The sequence below is a fragment of the Sinocyclocheilus anshuiensis genome, unplaced genomic scaffold (genome assembly GCF_001515605.1).
Source record: "Sinocyclocheilus anshuiensis isolate Anshui unplaced genomic scaffold, SAMN03320099.WGS_v1.1 scaffold1621, whole genome shotgun sequence".
NCBI lineage: Eukaryota > Metazoa > Chordata > Actinopteri > Cypriniformes > Cyprinidae > Sinocyclocheilus > Sinocyclocheilus anshuiensis.
The window spans coordinates 65,593-76,985 of NW_015540929.1; the positions used below are offsets into that span (position 1 = coordinate 65,593).

Consider the following 11,393-nt stretch of genomic DNA (forward strand, 5'->3'; position numbering starts at 1 on the left):
TTTTCTACTTTTCACATTTCATGATTTAAAATAATATTAATTTACAATAGATTCAAGTTATTTTCTACTTTTCGCATGACAGTATTTAAAATGTATTTTGTTCTACATAATAGTTTTAGTAAACTTGCGTTTTACAATAAAACTGAAATGTGACTTTTTCATAAGACGTCTTTCATTTCAAACAATCTTTGATTTCAGCTGTTCAAAATATTCAACAGATAACCATAAATAGTTTGTTTCCTTCAATTATTTTAAAATCACAAAGATAAGATATGCACTCTTTTATTAGAAAAAAAAAATCCTACCTTTAATAGTTGAGTATATTTACATAAACTTTTAATGAAATATGACAGGGCTGTTTAGAGGAATTCAATCCAAATGGTGTAGCAACTAAATGGATGACCTGTTCTAAAAGGGCCAGGAGACCAAATACAAAAGAGTGGCCAGCAGACATGCTAGATCTGTGACAAACACAAAAAAAACAAAAAAAAGATACAACTGTTGAGAGCATTAGTCTCATAGAGGAGTGTCATGGTATACAGTAGTATACCATATATATACAGTAGTAGTTTGCAAATTTAGTGTTTAAGTTAGAGTTTTTACTTAGTGATGTCTGCCCACAGATCTGTTCTACTTTGATGTGTAATGTTGATGTGTAAGAGGTGTTATGTTTCTGCACTCTTCCATTTTTAGCAAATAAAAAAAAACTTAGTCTAAAAACAATTTTTGTGATGGTTTGTATTTTTTGTGCTGTGAACATCAATGCCTGTTTAAGTGATGAACTCCATTACTTGTTTTCAGAACTTGTTTGTTTTCAGACATTTGTTAACAGACGTTTTATACTTCTGCTACAACTGTTTGGCCTGTGCTACAAAACTTTCAACCTCTGTAGCACCAGTGCTATGTGCAAAAAAAAGTTAACATCCCTGTATGAGGGCAAAAAAATAAAATAAAAATAAAACATAAAATAATCGTTCAATAATCGTACTCGAGGTAAAGTGTTCAATTAATCGAGGTTTTGATTTTAGGCCATATCGCCCAGTCCTAAGGTGCATGTGCTGAAATGTCTATGGTTCTTTGAACAAGCATGAAAAATATTGTTCAAACGTTTCCTAATAAAGATCTGTAAAGCTTATTTGGATTTTACAAAACAGTCTTTAAAATACAGTATCCTGTATATATACATTTTTTTTTTTTTTTGCTAAATTGGTGGGGGCAAATCCTTTAAGTTCATAATAAAGAAAGATACAGACCTCCACGTGTCCTCTGGTGAGCGCTCAGACAGACCGATCTGTTGAAATATGAATAATTTCAGCAATAAGTTACAGCAACATTTTCTAAACAAAAGTGCAACATTACATTGCAATAAGGCAGTTATATTTTAAATATTTAATGAGATCTCTATTCTCTCAAAGTCAAAAACAGAAAAGTTCATTCATGCATTTATGACCTCAAGGCTAGACTATTATAATGCATTGCTGGGTGATTGGCCTGCAAGCTTAAACTCCGCTGGTCCAAAATGCAGCAGCTAGAGTTCTTACGAGAACAAAGAAGTGTGACCCCATTAGCCTAGGTTCTGTCAACACTGCATTGGCTGCCAATTAAGCATTGTCTAATAATTTTAAAATCCTTTTGATTAGGGATGCATCGATCCGATACTCAGTGTATGTGATCACCCCTTCCTCTTCTCATCGAAGACACGCGATGCAGTCCTACACAGTCTCTCGCTGTCGGTAATGATTTTTGCGTCTTCCTCCGACAGTTTAAATGCTTCCACACTGCGGTTGCCGAACATTCGGTGCATCCCTAAATATAAATTCACTTCTCGCGCACTTTAATGCCCTTTGAATGTAACGTGTACGTTTCCTTGGAACTGGAATCATGGCGGAATTTCATGTGAAGTCCATTTCGCAGGGCACAAGACAACGCTTGAATGCTGCTGCCTGAATAAGTGACCTCCTTACTGAAGTGAACGTGTTGACTGTTGTCACTATCTCACGAACGCGCCGGCGGATCTCCACCAAATTCGGGGGATCCCTTCAGCTCAAGCAGCCCTCTCGAACGCCACCCTCTGATTGTCGGTAGCCCCCCGGGATCGCTTGATCGGTCGGCGCCTGACCGCGAATTTAACCACCGGTAACTCCCAAACCCCGGGGGCTATCGACGCGGGGGTGGTCTCATTCGAAAGCGGGCCTCTAGATGTACACTCGATTCAAGTGTACAAGAGGGTTCCTCGAGCTGAAGGGATCCCCCGAATTTGGTGCGGATTCGCTGCGCCATTACGGAGATATGGCCGTTCAAAGTTTCAATGGTTTTCCATAGACTAAGCTTTAAAGCGTTTCATCCAAGTCTGCAGTAGCAAACAATAGAGTGCGCTCTGCTGGACAAACTAAGTAATTACACAATTCCAAGCCTTTTATCTGCATTATGTGCTCTGTAAAAAAAAAAATTCATATCGGCGGCATATTCGCCGATACCGATATATGTGCGACAGGCTCATATCAGCCGATAATATCGGCAAAACGATATATCGGTCGGGCTCTAGTAAAAATATAAAATAGAATTGTTTTTTTTTTCTTTTTTCTGATAGTGTAATGTTTATTTAATAATAATAATAATGCATTTTATTTATTATGCGCTTTTCTTAACCCAAAGCGCTACAACTGCAAGCATGGGTAACAACAACAAGCATGGGTTTCTTAACCCATAGCACAACCACAAACATAATAAAATCACAGCGATAAACACACAATAAAAACAGTATAAACATACTCAGTTACAGTAAGCAACTTTAAAAAGATAAGTAAAAATTTCTTAAAGCAATTCAAAGTTGGAAAATCTCTAATTCCGGCTGGTAGAGCATTCCACAATCGTGGAGCTGAGACAGAGAAAGCTCTACGACCCATAGTTTTTAATTTATATGCAGGCTGTTGAAGGATACACAACCCAGCTGAGCGCAAAGAGCGAGCGGGAGTATAAGGAGCAACTAAACTGGAAGGGGCAGTCCGATGAATAGCTTTATAAGTTAACATCAGGATTTTAAAATCAATACGCGCTTGAATAGGAAGCCAATACATGTTATGCAGTACCAGAGTAATATGTTGACGGGCAGTTGTATGCGTTAGTACCCGAGCAGCTGAATTCTGAATATATTGTAATTTCTTAATAGACTTATCAGGGAGACCAACATAAAGTGCATTGCAGTAATCAAGCCTCGGTGTAATAAAGGCATGGATGAGCCTTTCTGCATCAGGCAATGATAGAAAAGGATGGAGTCTTGCAATGTTTCTTAAATGGAAAAATGCAGTTTTTGAAATCATTTTGATATGGGTAGACTTATCTTAATAGACCAACATAAAGTGCGTTGCAGTAATCAAGCCTTGATGTAATAAAGGCATGGATGAGCCTTTCTGTATCAGGCAATGATAGAAAAGGACGGAGTCTTGCAATGTTTCTTAAATGGAAAAATGCAATTTTTGAAATCATTTTGATATGGGCATCAAACAATAGTTGAGGGTCAAAAATTACACCAAAATTTCGTACTTGGGTGGATGAAGTAGCGAAGCCACAATCAGTAATCACTTTAGAACGATTTCATTTATGTAAAGCCGCTGGCATACCGATACACAAAAGTTCTGTTTTTGACTCATTGAGCATGAGAAAATTCATGTGCAACCAGGCTTTTATCTCGCCCAAGCAATCAGTAAGTGTTGTAACTGTAAGATTAGGATTAGGGTGCGTACTGAGATAGATCTGAGTATCATCGGCATAAAAATGAAACCCTAACCCAAACTGATGATCTGACCCAGAGGCAACATATAAATACTAAACAGGATAGGCCCAAGTACAGATCCCTGCGGAACACCCTGCTGTACTAATGTTGGTTCAGACTGACATTTACCCAAACAGATAAATTGAAAGCGATTTGTAAGATAAGATTTAAACCATTCAAGTGCAATACCAGAGATGCCTAACCATGTATGCAATCTTTCAAGAAGGACAGCATGAGATATTGTGTCAAAAGCAGCAATGTCTAACAGGAGTGTAAAAAAAGGCCACACACAGGTTATATTCATATGTCTTAGTTTCCCTTGCAATACACTACAGTCGACTCAGACGCAGCATCCATCCCGCGAGCCAATCAGCGCTCCGGGCAGGATGCGCAGGTCAGCGGTCCCGCCCACTGAACTGAGTTACAACGATCGGGAAAGCGGACGGATGCTAGCAGTAATGTAGCGATTTATCTTTGCTAAAGTTGTGTGCGTGCCTATAAAGTAAGTAACAGTCTGTTCATCCATTGCTTTCTGCATTGTTTGTGAACATTTAACTGCTCCGAGTGTTTATAAGTTAATGTATGCGAGTGACAAAGACGAACTAGCGTGGAAGATGTTCGTTTGTGTTTACATACTAGTTTCCTCGCATATATTACCGTTATGTTTAGAAGACATAATCTATCTGCCATTTAATCATCATATGGTTTATTTAATATATATATTTAATATGTATCGCTCATTTCTGAGAGTTAAAGCACTCTTTTGGCGCATGCGCACTAATGTTCTAGACAGAGCGGCTCCATCTCTGTCCTCAGCACTGAGAGGTGTCAGATTTCAACTGCTCATTATTAGTAATTTCTAGCAGCGCATCTTCCCTTATAATGGCACATTTGTTTTCTTATTTGAATGTTTAATCACTGTATTTAATATATTCTTTGTGCAAATATTGTGTTATATTTATTGTGACCACTGTTATTTGTTATTTGTACTTATATATTTTTCTTTTATCTTTAATTTGTAGAAAACCACACAAACATGAAAAACTACATTTCTTCAGTGTACTGAGTTTGTGGTGACAATAAATGGGTTATTCCCGCATACCTGATCATCTGTGGTAAAGTCTCTAACCGGACGCTCCGTAGTGGGTTTGTTATCAACCGGCAAATTAACAACCAGGAAGAAGAGCTACCAGTAGCCATTCCTTTTTACAAGGAGTAAAATACTACAAGCCCCCATGTCAGCAGAAATGAGAAGATCATTTATAACCCGGACTAGAGCAGTCTCAGTGCTATGACCTGATCTAAATCCGGATTAAAAGGGTTCTAAGATATTGTTTATGGACAGGTATTGTTGTAACTGGCTGGAACAACTCGTTCAAGAACCTTAGCCAAAAATGGAAGATGAGATTGTTTGTTTGACAAATCCTCCACATTAGAACCAGTCTTTTTAAGAACTGGTGTAATGGCAGCTAGCTTGAGGACTGAGGAAACTTTTCCAGTACATAGAGAGTTGTTAATGATTGCAGTAATAGAGGGACCCAGGAATGTTGCACACTGTTTCAATACCTCAATAGGCATAGGATCAAGAAGGCACGTAGATGGATTCATAGACATGACCAGTTTCAAAATATCATCTGAACCAACAATTTCAAAATGTGAAAAATTAAATAACAAATTTGTAAAGTGGAACTCATTGGTCAGCAGTGAAGAACCAGCAAGAATGGAATTGTGGATATCTTGAACTTTCTCAGTAAAATACTTATGACATTTGTCACACAACTCAACAGAAGGACTAATGTTTTAATTATGAGGCTTCAAAAACCAGTTAATTGTTTTAAACAACTTTCTTGGGTTATCAGCACCTTAATTAATCATGTGTGAGTAGTACACCTTTCTGGCGGAATCAAGGGTAAGATGATACTTCAGCTGCTGCTCATCAAACATCAACTTATGGACAGTAAGACCAGATTTTTTGTATAAGCGCTCAAACTTCCTTCCCTCCACTTTGAGAGCCCGCAATTCCTTAGTGAAATGACTAAACTTATGTTTTCTTTTGAGCTCTGTGTGAAACTATATATAAATAAATTCAGTTAATTCCTTTGCAGTCATATATTTTCTTTCTGTTGCCAAACTTTTGCTGCAGCAGAAGTGTTTATTCCTGCCTTGTAAATGCATTTAAATTTATTACATTTTTAATAACGACATCTCTTATTCATCAGCATAAAAGTGAATTGCACTGACTCTCGCGATAAGTGAATCCAAATGACGCTTTGCTGATGCTCTCCACACTCCATATGATTGGCTGTTTGCTGCGTGTGTCACACTTGCAGGTTCACACGCTCCAGAGTTAATCACAAACTCTGGTTCAAACTCTGAGTTGACAGAACATTTATATCGAGCTTTGTGAGACCAGTGAACCTGATGTAAACTGGGGGTGTATTCCAGAAAGCGGGTTTTGTTGGAAACTCAGAGTTTGTTAACCCCAGACAAGGGAAATTCAGGGTTTTCGGTTCCAGTAAAAGACAAAACTAAACCTCTTGTGAACCTAACCTTGGGTGTATTCCAGAAAGGAGGTTCAACAAACTCAGAGTTAAAACCTGAACTCTGAGTTGACTTACCTTGAGATTGGAAACTCTTGAGTTTTCGGTTTCAGAACAGCTGAACAGAGTTAGTTCAGTCCACTCAGAGTAGGTTGACTCTGAGTTTAGCGTGTGCACCACGACTGTGAAAAGCCATGATTAATGGAGCTCCGAAATTACGATTCATCATGGCAACAGCTCCCGCCAAAAAGACTTCCGCATACTACGGAATACGTAACTTTAATTAAAAATCAATGTTATCAGGTGAAAACTGACAGAAAGGTCATTTATTGAACTAATATTCATTTTCATGGTATCCCACAGGCAAAAAAAAATAAAATAAAAAAATGTGGCAGCAGAAAAATAACTTATAAAAACATAATTCAATCAGCTAAAGCTTCAAGCGTGAAATGGGTGTAGGCTAACATTACATGACTTTACAAATATTTGACATTCAATAAATATCATCCAGTGTATATATATTTCAATATGCAGCAGCTTTTTCCACATAGTCTAATGCTTTTTCACATAAATAAATGTTCTCTAATCCAACATGCTACATTTCATACTTAGGGTAATGAAAAACATTTAACTTCTATTCAGTAGCCAGCAAGAATGCAGAGACTCATAAAATGGGAGGAGAACCTGCACCAGCATCACTGAGAGATGAAGAGGAGATGGTCACAATCCCAATATTAAAATCCAACAGGGAAAAAAATTATTTGTTGCTTTTGTATTTGTAGAACATAAAGATAACCAAATGAACTGTGAATAATTTGTGTTTATTTAACAGCTGTGGTGGTGGTTACGGCATAGATATCTCGCACTACCCTTCCATTTTGCATCCTTCCATTCCATGCAGTAATCAGCTTCATTTTCGGAAGGTGCGATGGTGAGAATATGTGTGTAATCAATGCATCCAAACACACTGGAAATCCTAAAGGAAATTCTAATTATTAGGTTACTTAAAGGTCGCAACCAGATATTATCAAGCCATTTCAAAATGGTACCGTTCAAATAAATATGCATGTGGATATGTCAAAATAAATTAATTAAATTAAATCCTCTCCTGATGTAACTGTAACTCCCCGCTAATTAATGCAGCATCCTCATCTACAGGATCCCTTATATAAAGACATGCCATTTTTGTCACATTTACAGTGTCTGCATGATGAAAATGAAAGTGGTCCGGTGAGAAAAATAATCTTGTTTCCATTTTCATTAAGATTATTTTTCTTACCTTACATTACAATGTATTTCAATGTTGAATTAATGGCAATTAATTTTACTTGTTTACCCCAGGAAACAAGACTAAATATCGTATATATGTTATATAGAATGCATCATGATTTAAGAATTTTTAGATATTTGTATTTGAAATAAGGCAAAAATATCAGCAATAAAAGCAATTTTTGCAGCGTGAATGAATGAATGAGGTATTTAAACTGCTTACGCTTTAAAAAGGGCGAGGAGACCGAAAGAAACTCTGGGTTTATCGAAGAAAACCTGCTCCCGACCAGGTTAGGTTCACAGAGTAAGTTACTATGGTAACTTACCGAGAGGTTTAGTTTTGTCTTTTATTGAAACCGAAAACACTGAGTTTCCCTTTTCTGGGGTTAACAAACTCTGAGTTTCCAACAAAACCCGCTTTCTGGAATACACCCCAGGCCACTGGACAGTGGAGTCCTGAACTAAAATAAACTCGATTAATTTAAACTAACTGAGGTTGCCTATAAAACATGGAATGAACCAGGAAAAGCTTAAATTTGTATGGAACTGAGAAATAATTCCAAGGAAAACAATAGCAGTGTAAGAAGCCTGCAATCAACAACAACAAAAAAAAATGTTACTGAACAAGAGAAAACTTTTTAAAGCAAGTGTAACACCTGGCTGTAACTATTAAATCATAAATTTGGAAAGAACTAAACAATTGTTGTCAATATGAATATGGGCCTTAGAAGTCTAGGAAATTTAAGTGTCTTAGGGCAGAGGCAGACACACACACTCTTGTAAGAAATATTAACTTATGTTTATATATAAATGAAGTAGAGTGAATTAAGGAAGAAACAAGAGAACGATATATACAGTCACCTTATAATTCCAAATAGGAAAAAAACTTTACACTTTTGAAAAAAAATGGTTCACCAGGCCTGGTTTGGAAAGAAAAAAAATACCCTTCTGTTACCTTTACCCTTTGTTGATCACCTTTTTTTCGTTTAGGATTTTAGGCTTAGATCCTATTCTACTCGTAGGTTTTAAATGCTAATTTAAGTTCCTTTAAATTTCCCTTTATGTTACAGTTTAAATTTCAATGTTGAACTTCAAACCCGTACTATAAACTTTACAGGAAAATCACATAACAAGAAAAAAAATTAAATCATAACTCCCATAGTATATTCTCAAAATGTCCATACAAAATGTCCATTAATATCCAGATTTTTATCAATAACGTCTTTTTTTTCTCCTCAGTTCCGTTTAAACAGTTATCCAGTAAAGTTCAGATCTACAAGTCTTTATCAATGACAAAAAACATTAAAAAATCACTCCAACCGTTCAGAAGAGTAAATAAGTGTCTTTGATCCTTTTCATGGTTGGCTCGCCATCAGGCTGGTTACAACTGGAAGAAATCTTCCCTTTGATGGAGTCGACAATATCATCGCAACGAAACCCAATCCGAGATGAGAATCCGTGTTTGAAGGAATAACCATCAACCCAATAGCTACAAAAAAAAAACGACCTGCATATACAGGACAGTACAGTCCACTTAAATCACAAAACCATTTAAATTACATCCAAGCAATAAACTCGGGATAAGTCCCACTCTCATCTAAATAGGTCATTAAACAAAAAAATGCCGGCTTCATGAACAGTGAAACACAGTTAACTGCATCATCAATTCATCAGATTACAAATGTTAGAAAAATAACCAATTAAATAACAAAACTTGGAAAAACTTACCAATTCCACATTTACATGGATTTAGTAATCCGATTGACGTTCACAATATGTATGTCTTTCAAATCCTTGAATAGTTTGACGACCTTTCTATCCGTGCGTCAGAAATCAGGTAAGATCTCCTTATCGTTCTATTTTAGCAGGACGATAAGTTATCAGCCATAAATCTTTCCAAAAACAATTCTCTAAACTAAAATGTTAGGATAAAATATTATTTAACCAAACTTTTTTCTCTTTTTTTCAGGTCTAGAATGTTCTCTGCTGGACAACAAACACACTCGCTCATCTCTGGTCTAGATGGGTGGGGCTAACATCGGAATTCACTCCAATTGGTCACCTTTCACTACTTTGCAAAAAAATAAAAAATTCAATAGGACAATTTATCCAACATTGTCAATTATAGTGAAAATGACTGTAATAAAGTTTTATTTAATTACACTTTGCCTGTGTTTTTTTTAATTTGTGTGCATTTTGTTCACCTAAATGTATATAATGTAGCTCTAATTTCAACTTAAATCTGAGCTTTGGCTACACCCTTCCCCCTTGAATCTATGCAAGTCCCGTTGTATACTGTTAAGGATCCCACTGCCCTTGCCTACAGCCTGTCCTGTATGAGTAAGATCTTGAAGGGACTCTACAAGTGCAACATTATGGCCTTGTAGAAGAGACTGAACTTTTGTCACTAGAGGGTTTCCCAGCTCGGGGTAAGTTAGGATGTTAGGGCTCTCTCGTTGTCTAGAAGACCTTCTCAATTCAGGCTCATCATCATCCTCTAAGTTACAACTGGTAACTTCTTTGCTCAACCCTTCATCACTGGGACGTTTTTCCTGCCCATTTCTCTCTTTACCATGCGGTAACGGAACAAGTGTTTCACTTATCTCGTTAGCTTTCTCTCCCACAGGTTCGACTTCAGGACTCACAGGTAAGTCATTTCCGATAGCTGATTCGTCTACAGGTAAGTTACTTTCAACAGTGGATTAATCTACAGGTAAGTCACTTCCAACAATGGATTCATCTTCAGGTAAGTCACCAAGAGTATCCCATTTTTCCACAGCCGCATAATCTCCAATTCCACTGTTTCCATCTGGATAAGCTATGTTTGGCTGGACTGTACTTTGCTCAGCAACTTCACCCATTTTATCAGATTGTTCTATATGTGGCCCTTGGGATCCGAAAGACTCAATCTCATATAGGTAACAATCCTCACCTTCATCAGAATCAAGCATTTCATTATTGGGGGATTCACGTTTTCATCTCTCACAAATTCTGCGTCTTGGTTCTGGGTCCAAAGACACATGCTTGTGTACTTTGGAAGGAAGAAACCCACAAGGCAGCAACAGATCCCTATTCAAGGTTCGGACAGGCCCTGACTGCCCTTCAGGGCATACAGTGTAAACAGGTAAGTCCCCACTTTGACTCATCATAGTGTAAACCTGTTCTTCCCACCTATCAGCAATCTTGTTCTTTCCACGTAGACGTACATTTCGTACCAAAACGCCGTCTCCGTTTTGCAGCTGTGAAGCTGTCCCATGCTTGTCGAATCTGGTCTTAACCCGTTCTGCAACTTTTCCTGAGTTTTCTGTTGCTATCTTGAAACTCTCTTCTAGACTGGATTTCAAATTTTGTACATACTGGGAATGAGACACTCTTCCTTGAACAGACAGTCCAAAGGCTAGGTCAATTGGAAGCCTTGGCTGACGTCCAAACATCAATTCATATGGGCTGAAACCAGTTGTCTCGTTCCTGGTACAATTATATGCGTGAACCAGGGGTTTCACAAACTCTTTCCAATGACTCTTGCTTTTGTTTTCCAAAGTTCCCAGCATGTTCAGTAATGTCCTATTAAATCTCTCAACAGGGTTTCCCCTGGGATGATACGGGGTTGTCCGAGTCTTTTGTATTCCAGCTATTTCACACAGTTCTTTTATCACATGGGACTCAAAGTCTGGCCCCTGATCACTGTGGAGGTGTTCTTGGTAGCCGTAGTTAGAAATGAAATTTTCCCACAGGCACTTTGCATGGTCCTAGCCTTTTGATTTGGTGTGGGGATGGCCAACGCATATTTGGTAAAATGGTCTGTTATTACC

At 37.5% G+C, this 11,393-nt stretch overlaps 1 long non-coding RNA gene across 1 annotated transcript; it reads right to left on the reverse strand.

Moving 5' to 3' along the window:
- Positions 1–2,297: 2,297 nt before the first annotated feature.
- Positions 2,298–9,137, reverse strand: LOC107689431 (uncharacterized). Its single transcript, XR_001634334.1, has 3 exons — positions 9,125–9,137; positions 6,860–6,870; positions 2,298–2,413 (listed from the first exon to the last, which is right to left on the reverse strand). It is a non-coding gene; the product is annotated as an uncharacterized LOC107689431 (long non-coding RNA).
- Positions 9,138–11,393: the final 2,256 nt, after the last annotated feature.